Consider the following 23302-nt stretch of genomic DNA (forward strand, 5'->3'; position numbering starts at 1 on the left):
AACCTCACTCAGTTATGAAGCTCACTGTATGACACTGGGGTAATTGCTATAATTTTATTTTGGTGAAGGATATATGGTGAAGAAATTATGCTGCCGGCAATCCTCTGTCTGTTGCATCCTCCTTTACTACTCACAAGGGATGAGGATGGGACCTTAGGCATTGCCCATCTGACCTCTAGGCCTAGGCCCCAGCAACCCCCACTAGGTTGAACCAAAATGTGAATATTCTTTCCATGAAAAGAAGAACACACTCCAGTTTGGAGAGGCTCTTTTTGCACTTTTTAAGCAATGCAGAAAGAATGCACCCTCCTGGTATACATTCAAGCTACCCCCTTCAGGTAGTTCACACACTCATTCATATCCAGCATACAGGAATCAGCCCCTCTGTGAGACTCTTTGCAGCCCTGATGACCTGTCACTTTAGCATATCCCCCCCCCCCATTCAAATTACTCTTTGCCTTCTCCTTCCTCATAGCAACAATGCCCCACAATGTGTATAATGAGTTGTGGCTGTGGGAGAACAACAATGCAGGCAAACAAAACTAATTCATCATCCTCATCCTCATCATTTTTTATTTGTATGCCACCTTTCCACAGTTAAAAAAAACAATGCTCAAGGCGGCTTACAGCATAACAAGATTTACTAAATTACAAAAAAAAATTTTTTACTAAATTGCAAAAGTCATAAACAATAAATAAACCACATCAAAAAATACACAACCAAACTGGAAACAATTTCCACATAAATCAAAATCTAAAACTAAAAATACAGCATTAATATCACAGTTTAAAATGACATAGGTAAAAAATAACAGCAATTTAAACAAAAACTAAACTAAACAGAGCCCTCTCTGCCCAGCAGCAGCAGCAGCAGCAGCAGCCGTCCTTTACAGAGCCCATCAGGCCCCACCCTGGGCCAGGGGTTGAGTGGCAGTATTGGGGCCCTCAGGCGCTGAGCAGGGGAGTCCTCAATATGAGGACAATGTTTCCTGACTAATCATTCCCTTCACTCTGAGTGGGCTTCATTGTGTTGCGACATAGTTAAATTTTCTTTGGTCTGTGATATCATTATCCTTGGAAGAATAATTATTATTTCCAATCTTTGTGTGTGTCTCTCTCCTCTCTCTGTCTCTTTCTCTCTCTCAAACACAGCTGCCAGTAGGGAGTGTGAACACAAGCAATCAGGTGAAACAGCTACCATTTGTAGGTCCTTTGGGAAAGCTTTGCATTCCCCTTTAAAAACTCATGCCCCCCACCCCTGCCTGCCAGCAAATGTTCATTGGAAAACATTTGTCTCAGCCCTAATCATAAATGTACATTTTATTTAATCAGACACTCCTTGTTCCCAATAAAGAAGACCTCAGTAGTCAGCGAGAGCCAGATATGTGTTGTGACATATGAATAGCTAGTTGAGAAGAAAGGTTGCTGTACTCTCTGTGCCTATGGCGCCTTATCATTATATTTCAGTCAGGGAAAAGAATGCCCAGGAGATAGTCATTAATAACCAACATTATGAGTTTGAGCAGACATGGAGCAGGGAATATGCAGTCTCCATTCCATTGCGTCTTTGGGGTACTCAAAGGCTCTCCCAGAATATTTCTGGGAGTGATTAGCATTCAGCTGTGTAAAAGCACATGAAAGGAGATGCAGAGCTTGGTGCAGCATCAAAGTGAAGGTCAGTCTCTTTTAAAGCCCTCCTGGGCCCTTGCTTGCAGGGCAGTGAAGAATGTGATCTGGCAACATTGCAAGGGCAGCTAGGGGTTTATTTAAAGGGACGGAAAACTGACAATCTCTAAGAATGGTTGGGTGGCTGTGTGATACCCCCACTTCCCAATGCTCACATTCACACCCGTTTCTCCAAGTGGCCAGAAATACGAGGGATATGGTTACCTGTATTTGTGTTAATTCAGAGGAGACAGCACTGAAGAGGAATTCCACTCACTATAGCAAGACTTACTTCCGAGCAAACAAATATAGGCATATACTGCATATGTCCCTTTGTCATTTTTGCTTTATTTCTAAATATAGAAGCGGAACACATCTAGTCCCTACCACTGGCCATGGGGAAGTTTCCAAGAAGAGCATCACCACAAGAAGAAAACCAGCCTGGTCCCATCCATTGGGTAAAGAAAGAACAGCTGTTTGGAGCTTGCTTTGCCAATCCCTGAAAGAAATAACACTCTGCCCAGAACTACCAGTTGCCCTGGGACCGTGTAACTAAAGAAAACATGCTCTGATACCATTCATCAGCCAGAGAGCTGAGGACTGCTAGCGTGTGTGTGTTACTTCTGAAAGGTTATGTTTGTTACATGTTGCCCTGAGAATCATCTGTTCAACATATACAAATATCCATCTCCCACAAGGCAGAAGCTCTACTACCCTGCATCAGATCTCCAGAGAGTGACATCAGCTAACTTACAACTTTCTTTGCCTGAGTCTGTTCCAAACAGCAAGCTGTTGTATGCATGCACAAGTACTCACATGATATTGACTCCCCCTATACAGTAGGAACAGAATGTCACCTTCTCCAAGTTCTGAATGTCTTTCTTGTTGGAAACGTTACAAGTAGATAATGCATATGAAGCACAGTGCATACTTGTAGATGCAACAGAAGTTTTAAACATTTCCACGGTATCCTGAGGCAGGGATAGCCAACACGGTGCCCTCCATATGTTGCTGGACTACAACTCTCATTATCCTTAATTTGGCTATGCTTGCTGAGGCTGAGAGTTGGCATGCAGCAACATCTGGAGGGCACCAGATTGGATTCCCCTGCTCTAAGGTTACCTAACCACACTGAACATGCTGAGATACTACAACAATAAGTGATTGTATTCTTACAACCATCCCTTTAGTAGGGAGATTGCTTGCTGCTATTACTACCCCAGAATGTTACATGATGGCTATTCACCATGGGAGCTATGTAAGGCACTCAGCTCATCAGAGCACTGGCACTGACAACAGGTTTGAACAAGACTTAAGTAAAGGTAAAGGTACCCCTGCCCGTACGGGCCAGTCTTGACAGACTCTAGGGTTGTGCGCCCATCTCACTCAAGAGGCCGGGGGCCAGCGCTGTCCGGAGACACTTCCAGGTCATGTGGCCAGCGTGACATCACTGCTCTGGCGAGCCAGAGCTGCACACGGAAATGCCGTTTACCTTCCCGCTAGTAAGCGGTCCCTATTTATCTACTTGCACCCGGGAGTGCTTTCGAACTGCTAGGTTGGCAGGCGCTGGGACCGAACAACGGGAGCGCACCCCGCTGCGGGGATTCGAACCGCCGACCTTTCAATCGGCAAGCCCTAGGCACTGAGGCTTTTACCCCCAGCGCCACCCACGTCCCCTTTGAACAAGACTTGGTCCCACATTAATTTCAGTCATACATTTATTTTCAGCATGGCTAAAAGAACAATTCTAAAACTATTCAGAAGTGAGTCCTATTTAATTAAATGGGTCTTACTTCCACATAAGTGGACTCTGGATTACAGTTTTACATTGGATCCACTCCTATGTCATAATGCAGTGTCCAAACTGATGCACTTCAATTTTTAAAAGTTAACATTCTGGTTCTTACTACATTGGCTCTTCAATTTTGAAAAATGTCTACCTCTGTATATGTGGGGAAAAGTCAGGCATTAACTGTTCAGCCTTTGGCCTTCAGAATCTGTGAAAGGTATAAAGAAGGTCAAGTTTCAGAACAGGGTTAATTGTGAGAACCTCTTAGTGCTGGAGGATTGACTTCTAAAATGGGATTAGTAAAGTTTAAGTTGATAGATTGTGTCACCTCATTCCAAAGTAATCTTAGCTTTTGACACTGTCTATGATCACTTGCAGTTTGGGCAAAATGGAGCGGGCAGATCTGGGGAATTACAGAGAAAACTAGAACCTTGTAGTCAGAGATTTGTCTGGTTAATTCAAGTCAATATGTGAAATTGCCTCGGTTCCCTGTCTCTGCTGCTCCCTTCTTTAGACTTCCTCCTTCTTCACCTAACCTTCACCCAGGTTTCTGTATCTCAGTCCTTCACTACTCTGCACCCTTACTTCTGCCACGTTACATCTGAGGTCCTTGACCTTTTCCTCAAGGGACTTATTTTCAGACTTATTTTAACAAGCACTTAAAAGCTCCTTCCTTCCTTCCTTCAGACTTGTCTGAGGTTTGCATTCTCTTACAGAATCTGAACTGCAAACCTCCTAACTTCGTTTGCTAAGAATGTTTGTTAACATTTTGTGTCATCACACCTTCTCATCCTGTCAGTGGATGAGAATGAAGCCAAATGTCTCAGTTAGTTCTATTTTCATTTGTTCCAAATGCCCTACATGTTCAGCATCACTATAGGTACACATAACTCAAGAGGATCAAGGATTCATGTGTAGGAATAGCAGCTGGTATAGAATGGCAACAATGAGTCCTATATAGTGGCCAGGTTGTAGCGGCAAAGTAGCATTGTACAAAAATGGCCTTTTGAAACTCTCCACTGTGTGCGTGGACAAAGAAGTTGAAGGGACCATTTTACCAAATTTATGCAGAAGCATGGAAAATTCTCCAGGCATTAATTAGGATTGTGGCTCACCATTAGCAATGACAAATATATATATATTTCTTTAGGGGGGTTGGGGGGGTGTTATTCAGCAACAGCAACAACTGCATTGGCATCCCAGTTGCCATTTTGCACCACTTATAATCCATTGTGGGAGGAAAAATGGTATATGCCACAAAAAAAGTGGCAGAGAAAACTCAGAGAAAATTCCGGGGCAGTGGTGGTGAAAAAAGAAAGAAAAATCTCAGAAATTTTCTTAGAAAAATGCCCTTTGTTCCTCTGTTCCAAAGATCTTGAAGTCTGATTCATGTTAGTTTGAGTGAAATTTCCCTTTTTCAACCCAACATCTTCAACCCATCCTGAAACGACTGCAGAGGGGCCCCCTTTATAAAAAAGAATATTGTAGTCATGGCAGAAACTTTGTACCAGGATTGTACGAGCTTGACTTGTGAAACTAATTAGACAAAGAACCTGCTCAAGAGTTTGCGGCAAGTCTGAAGGATGTGTCATATCAGGCTGAAATGTTGAATGATGTGGGATCCCTCCCCCTTGTGTGGCTGCTTTTGCTGAGAGAGTGCGAACTGCCAATCTAGCTCAAGCTTGTGGGCTGAGAGATGGGAGGATGTAGCAAAGTGTCAAAAGCGCAAAAGGCCAGCCATGTACTACTGCACTATGAAAGAAGTTGTTAGCCTAATGAGTTTGCCAAAGTGCCTAACACTTGGGGGAATTGTCAGCATTTCCATCAATGCTGAATTTAACCTGAAGGCTTCGATCCAGCAGATGAGCGATCTTGTTGGCATCAGCAAATAGACAGAGAGCCCCACGGCAGCTTAGTGGATAACTAGTCTGTTGTTTCATGAGCTTTGGTAGGCAAAAGCCTACTTCATTAGAGGCACAGAGTGGGCTGGAAGGTGTTAGCTATACATATTGTAGAACTAACAATATGCAGTGAATTAGTTCTAATGGGGAAGATATACTATGTTACTTAAATATAATCCCCATTTGCTAGAATAGGTAGATTACTATTTCTGTATCCACATTTGGCTATATGTCCACATATGGGCAATGCCCACACTCAGGCAATTATGGGTTGGAACAGCTGTGACCCTCTAGATGTTGCTGAGCTACAACTTGCAGTATCCCTGTCTAGGAATGGACAAAAGTGCCAGTTTTGTTTTTCTGTTTCTCTCTTATTATTTCCAACTTTAATGTCAGCTGAAAGCTTTTTTAAAATTATTTTTTATTAATTTTTCATTAATAACAATCCAATGGAGGCCACATTCATACTATGCCAAATCATGCCAAATCACAATACAATCAAAAGAGCCAATTAAACAGTTCTGAATTAAACATTTTTGGATGACTTCCCATGTTCCAGCTATCAGGAGTTCATATTATTCCTTGATCCTACACCAATTCTCCTAATTAGTCCAAGTTCCACAATTCCGATCTTAATCCTTTGTTCTAGCAGACACAGATGTGATGACTTTCAATCGTGTTTAATAAATCCAAATCCATTAACTTGCAGATGGAATTTATATCCTGTAGCTGTGTGGAATATTTGTTTACCTTCTTCTTTTCCTTCATGTTGTAATCAGTCAATTTTCTTCAACATTGCTCCTCCTTCGAAAACTCATGTGTAGGTAAGCCACAGCTCCATTTTGCCTCTCTGAAACCAAAAGCAATCCAGCATCTGGCCACGACTTCTGATTAGCTTCCAGTGTTTATCTCCTTGCTTCTTCAAACGAGCTGGCATCTCACAAAAACCGTAATAAAGCAGAACTAGAGCTCTCTTTTGATGGCAATGTTACAAATCATCACAGTATTTCACACAGTCTATTCTTTTAAGCACTCCGTAAAGAGAATTATAAGTTCTTGTTAAATCTTTCTTGCATTCCATATATAGTTGTAATCCATTAGTAATTTCATTCCATTAATAATTTATTCTTTTTCAGTGAAGGCTTGCCGATTCATAGCACAGCAAAAAAGAAAAAAGAACAAAAAGAACAAAGGCTCCCCTTCACTTATGTAGCATTCCAATTATGATGACGAGGGTCCTCTCCAGATCAAAACCTTGGCAGTTAGTGGCTTCTTCATTTCACAGGTTATCTTTTCCCTTCTTCCAAAACACGTGTGTTTCTTAAGTCCAAATTCAGATACATCTTAAAAGAAACAGAATTACCTCCGCTCATGGCGACTGCATTGGGGAGTTTCCAATACGTGCAGTGCTGTGCACTCTGCGTCCCTGCCCCTGCACTCCATTGGAGTGAGAAGCAGTTATCGGATGATCCACAAGAGAAAGCTCTTCCCCTCAATCCTGGGAGGGGGCTTGCAAGGATAATTACTCCCAAATTATCCTTAATAATCTGCATGGCTGGCATCCACTACAATGGAATTGGCAGGTCGCCATGGCGGCTGTGCCAGAAGTCAAAAACTTTTCTATTCCACCAGACCTTTAAGGCATCTTTAAGAGTGCATCATTCTACAATAGTAAATTGATGTCTGGTTTTAATAATTATATTTTATTTTATGGTTTTTATTGTATGTTTTTATGTATTATTTAAAAAGCTTTGATTTTTGCATGCGTGTGCGCACTCACTCACACACACACACACACACACATTCTAAATAGATAAATAAACTTTTAAATCCTCATGAAAATTCCTCCACAATTTAGGGTGAATTTATTCAAAAATACATGTGTTTGCCTGTAGTTTTTACTGTTATATAGATTTTTGGATGGCATTTTCACTAATGTATGTATTTTATGCACACTTTCCGCCATTGGGCTTCATTTTCCCATGCAGTGTATGGTTGGGCAATTGTACTGCAATATTTGGATGCAAATTTCAAAATAGAATTGTATTTTGGTTTGCATATTGGTTGTAGACATGTAAATTGGGTAGTTTCTCATTAAATGAAAACAATATCAGTTCCCCTCACCTCTATCCCTATTTCTGAGAACTGGGTGCAATGGCTGGAGCTGAAGGTCACTGCAGTGCAACAACATCTAGATTACCATAAGCCTACCCACCCAATTTATTTGGAACAACTAACGTATTGCAAAATTGGGAGCTGGCTTTCAAGATTGAGGGAATTAAAAAAGTAAAATTGCCTCTCTTAATTTTTGTAGGATCTTACACTATTTGTTTATTTATTTAGTTCACAAAATGTACACACTGCTTAATACCAAAACAAAAGATTCAAAACAATTCATGGGAAGATAAAGCAGTAAAACCATGAAAAATTCAAAAACGACACTTTAAAAAACATAAATGTTAAAATACTAAAACACATTAGAATTGCCTCAACTTTCTAAGCAATGTTTTTAGCAGGTGCTGAAAAGAGTGCACTGAAGTCACCTCCTTGATCTCAAGAGGAATGATGTTCCAAGGTGCAGGTGCTGCCACACTAATCAATAATGTTCTTGGCAAGTGTGGTATTATGTGGTAATTGGTAGTAAAATCTGACATTTGAAACACTTGGGTGGGCACTTGTGGGCTAAGGTGATCTTGTGGGTAAACTGGCCCCAAGTTGTTAACGGCTTTCTATGCTAGGGTTGCCATATTTTTTTAAAAAAAGTGCAAGTGAAATGCAGGAGGATGACCTGTTGCTAGTGTTGAAGTAAGATTCAACTGCCAGTGGGCCTCAACCAACAAAATGTCTCCTGCTTAGTTCTCAGAGTTCTATTTTATACAAATGAACTATACAATTAGATCAGGCTCCCTGCTGTAGATGTTTGCCCTTTTTGTGGAGACAAATGAGGAGGTAATTATGGATGGATGGATGTGTCGATTTCTCTCAATTTCTCATTTTTCCATTTTTAGTTCTCCACTTTCCCACACCAGTTTGCAATTTTAAAAAATGTCCTCATGAAAATTCACCCACATTCTAGTGGAGATTTCTCCTGGTATGAACATTTTTGTGTGTAATTTTGCCTAATGTACACATTTGTGCAAAGCTATGTTTTGTAATATACTGCTTTTTTGAGTGGTTTCTCCCGCCCCCCCACTAAAATGTGCATATTTATTCATACTGCACCTCCTTATATGCATGTTTCTACACGTTACTTTGCATCGAGAAATTTTGAGAAGTGAGAGTTTTGAAGGGTTGCAACTTCTGGGTTTATGTGTGGTTTTGGAAAGTGCAAATTAGGTAAACTCGGGTTTAGAGGCAAACTATATTCTCCATCCCAAATGGTGATTGGGGAAGAGCTAGTGTGCTCAATACCCTGTGTGTTGATTTAAACCAGAAGATGAAAATCAAGGAAAGTTCTCCAGTTCCAAGGAATGGAAATATTTTCATAAACATTCCTCTGAGAATTTGCATCCAAGAGGAAATTAATTAGGAGGATGATGGTGAACATGGTTTTTACTGAACTACAAAATTGCCCCAGCACTTGTTTTCCTCCTTTTTTCCCTAGCATTAGCTCTTTATGTTTGGCATCTCCTAATTAATTGTGTAACAAATGAGTAGCTGTATGGCTTCAACAATGTCCAGAGAGCTGTGCTTTATTTCATTGTAGATCAAAAATAACTGCCCCTTATCAATAACTGTGTTTGCCAGATTATCCGGAGCACTGTTCTGCTTCCTATGAATTCATTTCCTCCCCCCTGATTACTTATTTCAGTTTGATTATTGTACCAAAATTATTTAATTGTTACACTGGAACCAGCAGATGGGTTACCTCTATCATTCACAGTCACTCTGCCTTTTCACATTGTCCATTTTGGGGGATGATGAAAAATTCAGGCAGAGGAACAGCCCTTCAAGTGCTGCAAACCTCATTATCATCACACAATACCCCTTCTAACATTTCTGAAGTGTCAGTTATCCATGCTGCATCTCCCGTCCAAGTTTCCTATTAGGTCTTTGAGTTTTTCTCATTCTGTGCATGTTTCCTTCCTATATGTTAAACCTGAAGCCTTGCTTAGCCTAGCGGATCTTCTCTGGGTGAAAAGGGAAATAACATTTCAAAAAAAGCTGTAGTAGGTTTCTTAATTTATGGCATCAGACTGGTTTCTTTCAGCATTTTTGCAATTTGTGTGAAAGATGCACATTCCATTAAGTCAAACACTGGGTCAGCCATACACCTTGCCCTCCTACCACTCCTCCTCCTCTTGCATTGCAAGGACAAGTGGGTGCCACCACTTATTAGCAGGTGACCTACCTTTCCAAAGGTTTTGAAGGATCCATGTATGTCCACCTCTTTAAATAAGGCAGGGGAACCCAGTGGTGTTGCGTGGGGGGTGCAGGGGGGCCGGCCGCACCGGTCGCAACATCTGGGGATTAGGGTTAGGGGGCGCAAATCCACGGGTTAGGGGGCGCAAATTACTTGCCTTGCCCCGGGTGCTGACAACCCACGCTACGCCACTGGGGGAACCTCAAACACAGGGGCTGAGTATGACTCTCGAGAGATAATTTACGTTTTTCTGCTGACTGTTGTGTGGATCTACTTACAGTAGAAAGATGTCATGTCCACTGCTCTGCTCACTTCCTCTGCCTCACCTACTCCTGGGATGTGGCCCCCAGAAGATTCTCCATGAGGGAATGTGGCCCTTTTGCAAAAAAAAAAAAAAGTTCCCCACCCCTGCTTTAGATCTTTGTCCTTCACTGTTTGTTTTTTAAAATTTATTATTCAGAAGTATTGCAAGCCCCTGCGTAAATCCCCTCTGCCACACAGCTATTAAAAGTGTCAGAGCTCTGCCTTCTTTTACATCAGGCCACCCTCATCTGAACACTTGAGAGAGGTATCAGTGATTTTATGGGTATTAGCTTCCCATCTGAAGAGCTGGGAAAATGCCCCCCCCCAGTTTATCTATTTCTGGAGGGGTGGAATGTACATTTGCATTAAACATGATGACCCTTGTCTTCTATCATTAGGCAGAATGAGGCAGCTGCCCCGGCTGGCAGATGCTGATGGGCAGGTGGTGGCAGTGAGGTGCTGAAGGACAAATCTGTGTGGGCCATGTGGTCTGCTCTGTGCCTACTTAAGCTATCCTGCTTCTCTCACTTTCAATGGAGAAATATGGTTTACTTGTCAGTGTTGAAATAAGATTCAACTTCCAGTGCAGCTGGCTTCTGTACATGAAATAAGGGGAGAGGGAACCATGTTGCCCTTTGCTTCAGGTAGCAAACTGTATTGAGCCAGCTCTAGCCTTATTACTTCTCCTGCGACTGCTACTGCCATTCATGTTGAAGGTGGTGGCAGAAGGAACAGATGCAATGCACTCCTCCAAGTGAGTACTGTAGTTGGAGCAGGTTGCAGTGGGGGAAGGACAAGCAAAGTGTGTGAGAGAGAGGGAGAGGGGAAGAGGGAGAGGGAGAAGGTGAGGGAGAGGGAGAGGGAGAGGGAAAGGAAAAGGGAGAGAGGGAAAGAGAGAGAGAGAGAGAGATTCAATGCTTGCAACTTGTTTGGCCCTCTAGGCAATATAGCTGCTGACCAGGGTTTGAGGGTCACATTGCAGACAATTCAGACTTCCAGATATGCAAAAGACCAAATCGAAAGTTTGGGCTTAGATGCTCAGTCTCCCAGCCATTCACATTCAGCAGACTGGCAATTTATAAATATTTAAGGTGCACATTTTTAGGCTAGTTGAACTTCATGGCTACACATTTACAGCCTGTGAAAAATCAATATCTTAACATTTGCATTTCAAATGTGTGAGATCTGAGAATTACTGGGCTGGCACCCCTGACCTTTACGTTGGGCCAGGAAAGTAGCTAAGCATGTTTAGGCCTATCTTAGGACGGTGGTGGTGATTTGTGTGTAAAACTTGCATTGAAAGTAGCGAAGGCCTCTTTTCTAACCTTCCCCATTCCTCTAAAATCTGACACAAACTATTATGAACCCATGAATCTGCCTTCATCTGCTGTGGCTTTCTATATGTTCTTGAACCAGAACTCCCAAGAGCCCTCACTTTGGCCATACTCCCTAAGGCTGATGGGAGTTGGAGTCCAATAACAGGTGGAGTGTCAAAGGTTCTCCACCCATGATCTAGAACACTGTCTACTGTGACAGTACTGTGTCTGTTTTCTCTCCAGGGTCTCAAGCACACGTCCTACTTCTTGAACTGGACATTCAAATTATTGGGCCATGAAAAGCATATGCCTTATGAGTGAGCTGCAGCTCATCCCAGAATACTGCTGGGATTAATTTTCATTGTGTTATCAAATGCTTCATTATGGCATTTGAAGGTGTTTCTAGTCGCATTCTCCAAAATGACTTCTGAGTGGTGGCTTCTGAAGTAGATGCGTAAGTCAGCTGTCAGTAATGGCTTTCTTTTTCTTTTCTTTTTCAGTATCAGAGTGTATTTAATCTCACAATGGAGCTGGTTATACTTGCACAGTAGCTGTAATTCAAATGCATTAAGAAGCATTTATTCTGTGTATAAGCAATTATGTTGGGATGGAAGGGAAGCTAATAGATTCTAGTGAGCATGTGAAGCTAGCTTTGGAAAGAATGGGGCTCCTGTAATAGGGTATGTTGAATTTTTGGCATTACCTGAAATTTTTCAGATTGTAAAATTAGAATTCTTTGGTTTTCTGAAAGCAGATAAGTGCCTCTTCATCAAATGTGGGCTTACCAAGCTAAATGTTATCCAATCATGAAAAATAATAGCAGATTTGAATTCCTCATACCCAAAAACCTATTTTTAAGACCCCTTACTGAATAAATTTGCAAAAAAGAAAAGGAAAAAAGGTTTTGTCGCCTAAAATGACCCTCCTACTCATGTAGGTATAATAACTGTGTAGAAGAGGACATTTCAATAGGTATAACATAACAACCTGCTGAAATCCTCTCAAATAGGCAAAGCTACTGAAGGTGCAAATGTAGGAGATCTGTTCACTTCTGCATCTGGGGATCTCATATGAAGCTGCCTTGGTGTCACAATCTTCCCTAACCAGGACCCTGAGGAGACTTCCTTTCTCTTTGAAGAAAAGATGAGGGCCTGTTGCCCAGAAAACCGCGAACAACAAAGAAGCTGCTGTAGCCCTAAAACAGCCCAAAGTACTTAGAATTACGCTTATCTTGCCTGTGGTCATCCCTCCACCTAAATCCCAAACTTTGCCTCACGTGCTGATTCTCCCACCTAATCACCTCTCTCTCAAGAATGGAGGCCACACTGGAGCCTATGGAAGGCCCAGAACTGGCATAAGAGTGTTTATTTCTTTTTCAGGATGTTTTATGGGTGGGGAGGAGTCTCCTCGGGAGGAAGGATCTCCTCAGGAGGAGGGAGAAGCCCATAGACAATCCATCTGTGAACAATGACCTAGGGGATTATTTATTTATTTATTTATTTATTTAATTTGTATACCACTCTTCATCAGTACCAGATCTTAGGGTGGTTCACAACATAAGAATACAAAATGAAAAATACAAAATACATAATAAAAACAAGAACAACAAAAACAAATAACGCTTCCCCTCAAGTCTGGGGATTCAGATCAACTGAGATTCAAGGGCTTCACAGGGCATGAGAGGGTTGTCCCCCCCCCCCCAGTTGTGGGACCTCCCTCCCCAGAGTAAAAGTCTCTTTTCAGCTCTCATCAGTTGCTGAAGATGGATGTCTTTACCCAGACCTTTGAGAGCTACAAAACTGATTTTGATATCCTTGAAATGCATTGCCTGGGGTGATTTTTATGGGTGGGATTGCTGTTTAGTGCTGCTTTAATTGCCTAGTGTTTTATATACTGTAATCCACCCTGGGACATTCTAATGAAGGGTGGGTAAGAAATATAATAGGAAGTAAAAACATTGCATGCTACAGATTTTGTAAACATTTTATTATTGATTCTCTATAGTTTTGTAATGTATTGTGACCTGCCCTGAGATCATTCTGACAATGAAGGGCAATGTATAAATTCTGAAATAAATTGAATAAACAAATACAAAGGGATCCATGCATCCTTAAAGAGTTATTCTTCATCAACTCCATTTCAGTGTCCTGTTCAACAAAGCTGTAACAATTTGGTCCTCAATAAACTGCCATCTTCTACGGCAAGAGATTTATGGACATATGTATATATTTTTTGGCAAAATGAATATATAAATATTCATTTAATTAAAATGAATGAGGTAAAACTGATTCACAAAACAGTTCCTTGTAATGAAATTTCAGGCTGTGTAGTGCAGTTTGATTGATGACTTACGGCCAGAAAAGTAGTAATTTAATCCACCTTTCTTTTCATTAATTCATTATATCCATGAGATTCATTAGTGGGCCCATTAAATGAAGTACCAAAAAAGAAAGAAAGGAAAAACAAGCATCAGCTGAAGTATTTTTAACCTGTTCTTCTTAGGAAAACGGCAAATAAGGAATGTTTATTGCTCAGTACTGAAATGGTAGGACAAGGGATCAGTCACCTGCATATATTCAAAAGAACATATGAGGGCTCAAACTAGATAGGGTGCATGGAAGCACATGTGCAAGCCCCACCCTCAGTGTCCCCCTGTATACCAGCCCTGCCCTTCCTTCCCCTGTCCTTTGCATTTTGGGTGTGAAAGAAAATTACAGTTGTACCTTGGAAGTCGAACGAAATCCATTCCAGAAGTCCGTTCATCTTCCAAATCATTCAAAAACCAAATTGCAGCTTCTGATTGGGTTCCAAAAGAAAGAACGTTTGCAAACCGGAACAATCACTTCCAAGTAGGCAGCATTCGTGAGCCAAAACGTCTGAGTTCCAGGGTGTTCATGATCCAACTGTATTACCATGTTCAAATTAATCTTCCATCAGATCTCCATGCTCACAGGTCAAGACAGGGTTGGGGGGGACAGAGCCAATGTAGGTTTTCTCACATCCCTTACATACTTGCATGGCCTTCTGAATGTTTAAAGAACGTTCTTATTGGTACAACATTGTGGAAACCATAGAACAGATTTTTACTATTTGGGGCACCCAATTTACCAAATATGCTCAAATGTGTGTGGTCAAATATTAAACACTGAAATGAAATACCATTGGGTGCCTAATATAGATATTCACTCCACACTGACACCATGCATTTAAAGCACTATTATACCACTGAAACAGTCATGGCTTCCCCAAAAGAATTGTGGAAACTGTAGCTTGTTAAGGGTGCTGAGTGTAATTAGGAACCCCACAATTCCTCTCACATTTTCGGGAGTGGTTTAACTATCCATTCCTCTTGCCAGTAAACTCTTGAAATTGATGGCGTGAACTCATGGTGGTTTTGTGTTACTATTAGTATTACAGTGGTACCTCAGGTTAAGTATTTAATTCGTTCCGGAGGTCCGTTCTTAACCTGAAACTGTTCTTAACCTGAAGCACCACTTTAGCTAATGGAGCCTCCTGCTGCTGCCGCACCGCCGGAGCACGATTTCTGTTCTCAACCTGAAGCAAAGTTCTTAACCCGAGATAATATTTCTGAGTTAGTGGAGTCTGTAACCTGAAGCATATGTAACCCGAGGTATCACTGTATTCATCTCTTGGATTAGGACCCACCACACTTTTGTTTTGGCACAGAGATGTGCCAGATTGAACAAACCCTGAATGGAAGGACACACCATCTTTAGTTGAGGTGAAGGCATATGAGAGCAACGGGGGGGGGGGGGTATAACAAAGAGAGTTGGGGCAAGAATACAGCCCTGTTTCACACCACTCTTTACAGGAAAGGCGTCTGATTAGCCATCATGCTGGATGGTGCCACACAGGTTCTTGCAGATGGACACAATAATTTTGCGAAGCTTAGGTGGGCATCCTATCTTGTTGAGCAGTGTGAATAATCCTTTTTTGGCTTAGAAGTTCAAAGACCTTTGTCAGGTCTATGAAGGCAATGTACAGAGGGCCTCTTTGCTCAGCATTTCTCCTGCAGCTGGTGCACTGAGAAACTCATGTTGACTGTTGACCTCTGATCGCTAAAGCTGCATTATGACTCAGGACAGTCCCTGTCAATGGTAATCTGTCGGGAACTATATGGGTTTGTTTTTCTAGAGGGTCACAATGCTGGAGTCACACAAATGTTGTGGCACGGATCCTTGTTCCCAACAATGCAAGAGGAGGCCATGGAGGCCTTAACGCTTTCCACATGTGCTGCATCAGTAGGATTTCAACATCACATGGCAGGACAGAGTCTAAAACAAAGATGTGTTCTCCCATGCCCACATTTTCAGCATGTTCACACTCCTATCTCAGCAACGTCTATGCTGGCTCGGTCATGTGCGCAGAATGGAAGATGGCAAGATCCCCAAGGACATGATATATGGGGAGCGGGCTTCAGGCACCAGTCTCATTGGCAGACCAACTCTGTGTTACAAAGAGGTCTGCAAATGAAAGCTGGCAATATCATCCCCACCATGCGGAAATCCCTTTCAGAAGACCGCAGTGCCTGGAGACAGGTAGTCATGTCATGCATCCACAGCTGTGTCCAGAAGAACAATGTGCTGGGAGGGAGCACAGAGAGAAGAAATGTCATTGTGCATCTACAGCAGCACATCTGGGTGCCTTCATCTGCCCCAGCTGCAACAAAACATGTCTCTCCCATATCAGTCTCTACAGCCACAGCAGGTACTATAACCTTCCAACAGAATGAGTTTGGCTTCAACCCCAAAGGTGAACTCCTGCATTGTCTCCTGAGACAGACAGGTGGCAACAAGTATTATTATTTGTTTTTTGTTTTTCAAATTTCATTTGATTTTACTGACTTTATTTTTATTCTTCCCACCTTCATTTTCTCTGTTAAGTTTGCAAGCAATGATGAAAATAGCAACAGCAACAATTGTTTTTTAAAAATACCCAGAGGGTACTAGGGGGTGTAATCTAGGGTGTGTACAATGCAAAAATGTAATGAAGAGTTTGTTTTAGAACAATTTTACTTTAGTTCTGGTCATAAATCGTGCAGTGTGTGAAATAGCAAAACTGGTTTGATGTTCCAGGGGGTGGGGGTCTGTGTCTGCCTATGGTAGTGGCTTGTTTCTCTCAAATATCCTTTGCGTTATTTTATCAACTTCCAATCACAGTTGGGTGAGATTGCAACTCTTGTGTCTCTGCATGGCAGGTCAGACGAATGGTTCCCTCTGAAGCCCCTGACAATGAGACAAACAGGAATACATTGCAGTTGGAACGGCAAGGCCCCAGGAGCCAGAGTGTCATTGCTGTGACGGCCTCCAATGGCTGGAGACTTGGGAACTCTGGCTCTTTCTTGAACTGGGGTCACTTGACTGGCATGTCTGCCGGTCTCCTGGGTGGCCCTGAGCTGGCTTTCTGCAGCAGGATGAAAGTGTCAGCAGAATTTTTTAAAAGCACCCTGAATCACATTTCGAGGAAAGGAGGGCAGAACATCTCTTGCTTGAATTTGCTTTCTGTTTAATATTTCTGCAGTGATGACTTGGGGAGGATCTTTGTTTCCAGCAGGTAGGTGGTATTAAATGGCATAAGCACCACGTGCCAAAGGAGGTATGAGCTCCCAGATGCTTCCTGCACTTGGTTGTGACTTAAGCAAATCTGTGGCCAATTACTACATTAGGGAAGAGTCATAGTTCAGTGGTATAGCAACTGCTTTGCGTACAGAAGATCCCAGGTTCATTCCTCAGCTTTCCCAGGTAAGGCTGGTATCAGTCAATGTTGACAATACTGAGTTGGGCCAAAGCTCTGACCTAGGTTCCTATATGAGCCTTTCCCAACACTTCATTTTACAAGACATGCACCTTAGAAGCCATACGCTGAACAAAATGGAATGAAATAACTTAAAGTAAATTGTAATTAATTCACACTCCCACATTGATTTAATGATGCTTTTCCAGCTGCTTTGCAACAATCATAATGAACTGAAATAAACTGCCATGAATTTAATTGAAAATAAAATGAATTTATAATTAGGCAATCCATGTCACACCCACAGCGACATTTACATGAATGGAGTTGCTCATCAAGATTTAATATCGCCCTTTAAGGTAGCGTTTATAATGTTGATCTGATGTTGGATGAGCGTTTCAAGCTGTCAGGGCAAAGGGAGCAGTGAAGGGTTATGTGGGAGGAACATTGTTTCTGATTTGCCTCAAGGGATTGCGATGATCCTCAAATATCCCAGAAGTGCTCTTGTGGAGATTCCCAAGTGTTCTGGAAATGCCCCAGTGAAGATTCCCAAACACTCACAAAGACAGAAGTGGCAGTTTTCCCAAGACTCGGCAGAATCTGTGTCTTAAAAAAAACTTTTAGTGATACTGCCACTGCTGCTGTACCTCCACTGCGCCTGATACCACTGGTAGCAACAACACCAGCCATACCACTCCTTACAATACCATTACTGTGAGCCCGCTATCGCACCCAATAACACTCTATGAGTTTGTGTGTGTGTTTAGTGTTAAATCCTCCACAGCTGCCACTGCCACAAAGTTCTGTATGTGGCTGGTGGGCCAGAAAAAATAATGATTGGTTGGCAAATTCTGACTCATGAGTCAGCAGTTGCCAGTCTCTGGTGTAAGGTGCAGGTATGTGGAAAGCGTTCACTTGCAATTACATGAGGTTAACAAAAGATGAGTGTTTATTTGCAACGATGAAAACAAATTCTCAGTAAATTGAAGTCTAAGTTGAACACAATTAGAGCCAGAAATCAGTAAAACCAGTTTGCACCCAATTAATCGTCTCCTTCTTCTGGCAACTGGTCATCATCCTGACTGTCATTTCTGCTTACTTTGACATTCTACACTTTATGCAGCCTCACCACACACCTGCTCCAAACAGAAAACCCCAAAATGGCCCATGAGAGTACATGGTTCATTCCATCTGCAAAGGCTAATTGCAATAAGCAAGGCTTTGTTCCATGTGCAGATATAACAGCCACCACATTGCCCATCTCCTGCTTCATAAAAGTCACCTAACATTGACTGAGGCTTCTATAAGGTTGATAAATGGAGGTGGGTGGTGGTGGATGCAGTTATGGCCCCTCTCTGCCAGCCTCTACTGGCAAGCTGGAGCATCAGTGATGGCAGAGGCTTCTTCACATCCCAAGATGTGAGAAATTACTATTAGCAGTTGTCTTGTTTGGCAGCAATGTTCCAAGACAGGGCATTCTGGGAGAGAGGCAGGGATGGAGCTAGACCTGTAGGGCTTCAGGTAAATATGATTCTGCTACTCTGATCATCTCCAGCCCCTTATTAGGATTATTCAGCCCATCTACAACACCAGCCTTGCAAAATATGGAAATCGATCATATCTCTGTGGGTTTGTATCAACCCTGCATACCACCTCTCTGCCTGCTCAGACGGAATGTTTGAGTCAGGATTGACTTCTTTTTCTTAGTTGTTGGTGTTTGTTTGTTTAATAAAATTATATAAAAACCTTTGAGAAAATAAATCAGTGCATCAAGCAGTTTTGCTGGAATTTACAGGAGACTCCCAAGGCATGATTGGCTGCTTCAAGATGAAACGTGTTTCCAGTATCCCATAGGTGGAAATCTGTCAACAGCTATTTACATCCTGAAACATTTCTAATATGATCTTCATACTATTTATGCTTCACATCAAGTGCCTAAGTAATTGGAACAGTCTGCAATAAAGCAATTGTCAGTTTGCTTTTTCCTCTTCCCACCTCAAAAGTGCAGACCCAACAAATGATAATGCAAGAATAGAAAAGACTGTGGATTAAATTACTTGCTTATATAAATAGTTTAAGTTAAAGCTCTTCCGAAACAACTCCTGCCTTTTACTTTGGGATTTTTGAATAGGCGAGTGTAGTTGGAGGTTGTTTTTGTTGTTGTTGTTGTTGTCTTTTGTTTTAAAAAGAATAACTCTTTCCCTTTCTTTTGAAATATTTAGCTACCAACACTTGGTTGTCTAGATTTGTCAATCCCTAGCCTCAACTGCCAATCTGATTAATATCTGTATGTGGAATATGGGGCACCATATTTCCCTTCACCTCAGACAACCAAATGTCTTCTACCAATATTGCCTGAGGCTAAGATTAAAATCCTCTTGTTTTCCTGGGAGCAAGACCATTTGAACTTAATAGGATGTACTCCTGAGCCAACACAAAAGAATCTGGATGAATGTTGTTTGCAGAATTGGCTTTTTTCTTTTTCTTCTTTACTTCTTTATCTTAATTGGTACCTATCTGTTTCATGAGTTGTTGCTGTTGTTTTAAATTGCTGATAAAAGTACCACTCCCAAGCAACCCATCACAGATTAATTTATCTCCCAATCCTTTACTATTGCTCTATATTTGCAAAACCCTGTGAGCAGCATTCAAAACTTCTTAAAATCACCTTAATTAAATATTTCACAGCAATACAGAAAAATCACTCTAGAGGTGCTGCTTTTATGTTGCATTACTGCTGAATGTTAACAACAATATATAAGCTTGATAGGGTTTCACAAGTTGCAGTGAAGCACCTGCAGAATACTGTGGGAGTTGCCTGCAGGTATAGATGGTGCCAAGGGAAAGAAGAGGGTTGCACAGAAAGGACAAAACACACCCCTGGGGTTGGCAGATACCTTTGTGCCACTTGTTACATTTTTGAAACAGAAATAAGATGATATTTTACCATCAATGCTCCTGTCCTAAATATATTTTACTGCATCTTAAATAAAATATATTTAATTTAATGGAGTTAGCAAATGTTGATTAGGACACATTGACTGACTGAGGAGAAGAAGAAGAAGAAGAAGAAGAAGAGGAAGAAGAGGAAGAAGAAACTTTTCTACAGGGGCCTTGTGTTGGAGAGGTGATTCAAAGGTGAGCAATGAATGGGGAGGTATAAGAATTTAGGCAACTGCCTTAAACTGCTTCAGGTCTACCTAGCTCAGTATGTCTTCATCGACTTACTGTCAGTGGCTTTCCAGGGTTTCCGACAGGGCAAATTCTCAATTCTACATGAAGAATCCAGAGATTGAACATGAGAACTTCCATATGCAAAGCAGATGCTGTACTATGGAGCTATGACCTTTCCCCATCCCTGTGAGCAATTTTTGGAGCTCCATTTCCCTTCCACAAAGGAACCACTGAAGTGTGAGATTTCAAGGCTGATTAACATTCCCTCTGTTTTAAAACCAACTAGGTTTTCTCAACCAGTGGCAAAGAGGCCTGTTCACTTATTCACCACAGGGCATATGGGCAATAGATTACATCTCCAAAGCTTCAAAGTTGAAAGAAATCTGTAGTCTGCTGATAGCCCCACCAAGATGGTGGCTATTCTTTTTTTAAAACAAACATCCCAAAACAATCCTATTGTAGCTTAAAAATACTCCTGATCCAACCTGGAATGATGCTAACTTTCTCTTTACAAGGAATGGGTTTTAACACTTAAGGGATATCATCTGTTTATTTTTAAGATCAATATATAGCCACAATGGCACAGATAAAAGTGAGGTTGACGTTCCTTCCTGACTCCAGACAAAGGTTGCAAACCATGTCTCAGAAGGTACAAATTGCTAAAGTGTTGACTGTCTGAGCTCTTATTGCTTTTAGCACCTGTGGTAGTTAATCTCACCTTTTCCCCTCACACCTTGGGAACAGCAGGCTGGCCTGACCATACACATGGATGCACAATGAAATGGCTATTAGGATGGCTGCTAATATGATCCCCAGACAATACATTTGCCACTGATTTTTGCCTAAAGCCAGAGGCAGACCAAGACATTTTTGTGCCTGAGGCAAAACAAAAGAAAACACACACATAAAAATTATTGAAGGGCACCCCTCATGGGGGTAAAAATAAAATAAAATAAAAATGACAAACTACATAGTTAGGAAATTTGCTGTCCATTTAACGGCACCCTGAATTCTGCCACCTGAGGCAATCCACCACAATGTGCCTAATGTAAGGATTAACCCTGTCCAAAATGGAATGTTGAGCTGAAACAGGACATATCTATTGAGAGGAAATATTACTGTTAAATATTTTAAATATGTATAAGGTCATCTCAACATAAAAAAGCTTCTAAGGTTGCACACAAATCTGAAGCCAATGAAAAAAATTAAGAGTGTTCTTTAAATAACTCTGGTTTTGATATTATATTCTCAAAGCTTCACTAAAAAAGAAAAAAAGATGGGATTATAGAAGATCCAATTCTCTTTCTATTTTCTTTTGCCACAAACCTGCCGCTGTTTTGAAAACAGTCTTATGGCCAAAGTTCCAATTGCTACCAGAATCTGAGCATGACAAAAAGTGAAAAACAAAAACCAACATAAATAATGGAAAGTTGAATTAAGTAAACTAGTACATGCAATTTGAAGGGGTTGTGGATGCTGACTGAAGCTGGCTGTAATTCTTTGGTGTATTCAATGTGTACCCTGGAGTGGAGAAATTCAAGGGCCACATTGCCCTCTGAACAATCTTCCAAGGGCCACATGCCAGTGATGTGTATGGCCATAAGCAAAAGTAGATAAAGCAAACTAATGTAAACCTTTGTACAATAGGTTAGTTTTTGCACACACTCCTTTCTATCCTCCTTCCAGACAAGCAAGAGTTGATATCAGAGTTCAAGGACACATTCTAGCTAGGCAAAAACATTCAGGGTGTGAAGCAGGGCCAGTGAGGGGATTGCCCTGGGTGGAATTTTGAGGGCCAGACAGATGAACACTTTTGCTCCCCCCCCCCCATGTTTCTCCACCTGGTCTACCCCAACAAAATTTTGAATGCCAAAATCATTTGGGGAATGAATGCCCAATTAACTCCAATTACAGTAGTTTCCAGCCTTCCCATCTTTCTCTTGGTTGAAATAAAAAGGCACATAATAAGATCTGCTCCATTTGTGCCACCAGTTGGACTGGTATTTGTGATTTGTCAATCAAAAAGTTTTAGGCATTATGGATCTATATAGTCGTGGTGGCCTCTATGCACTGGCTGCAAGGAAGGAAGGAAGGAAGGAAGGAAAAGGGAGTTAGACAAAAGTTGTTTTGGTGGCTTTAACAGAGGATTGAGCAAATTCATGGAGGATAAGGCCACAACTGTCAGAGGCAGTATAGTTACTGGGAATCCTCTTTGACCACTTTGAGAACAGGATGCTGGACTAGATTGGCCTTTGGCTTGATCCACGAAATTCTTCTTATTTTTCTGCATTTCTTCTGGATAACAGAATAAGAACTTCATGCACAGGAACTGAGTGCAAGGGCTTTCGGCCCTTTAGCTTAATGGAAATGAATGCTATGTCGACAAGTTAAATTAATAATATTGCATTCCTCTGAGAAATGTTGGCATCTAGAGTGGACACCATAAGGCCCCTGCTTCAACAGCGGGGATGCTGCCAATCCCTGGAGCCTCTGTGTCCTGCTCCTCCTCCTATCTGCTGCTGCTACTGCTGCTTATACACTCACCTTCTCTAAGAAAGCAATAAAGAAACACTTACTATCTTCATAGTCACAAAGCTACTAAGGACATTTTGTTAAGACGACTTTTCCTGAAGTGTGGCCTAGCCACTCTATGGATTACCAACCATGCAATTACAATTGTAGAATTTGTTTTTAGCTTCTTGCATCTGTATCTTTGCATCTTCTCTTATTTTATCTGATTGTGCAATGTTTCAGTAGCTTGTTACTGCAAAGCTGTTTATAAATCTGTAAAGTAAATAAAATTTAAAGCAATAAAATAATGGGTGCTAGTCCCTTGTATTTCCAAGTCTTTGTAGAAGGACAGACAGGTATCTTTGCTTAAGTTTCTGCTTTCTTTCAGCACTAACACAGAGATGAGTTGAATAGAGCAAAGGAAAGCTTTATCGTTATTTTTTAAGACTGATCTGTTCCCAGGGGCAGCCATTCTCTGCCACTTGACACATTTGACATGTCACTGGCAGAATGAAATCTTCAAACA

The 23302-nt window shown here is 41.5% G+C and overlaps 1 long non-coding RNA gene across 1 annotated transcript; it reads left to right on the plus strand.

Moving 5' to 3' along the window:
* The first annotated feature begins 11583 nt into the window (after positions 1–11583).
* Positions 11584–16851, plus strand: LOC310669156. The gene is made up of 2 exons (XR_014507050.1): positions 11584–11791; positions 16556–16851. It is a non-coding gene; the product is annotated as an uncharacterized lncRNA (long non-coding RNA).
* Positions 16852–23302: the final 6451 nt, after the last annotated feature.

Source organism: Podarcis tiliguerta (genome assembly GCF_965153285.1).
Source record: "Podarcis tiliguerta genome assembly, chromosome: Z".
NCBI classification, from domain to species: domain Eukaryota; kingdom Metazoa; phylum Chordata; class Lepidosauria; order Squamata; family Lacertidae; genus Podarcis; species Podarcis tiliguerta.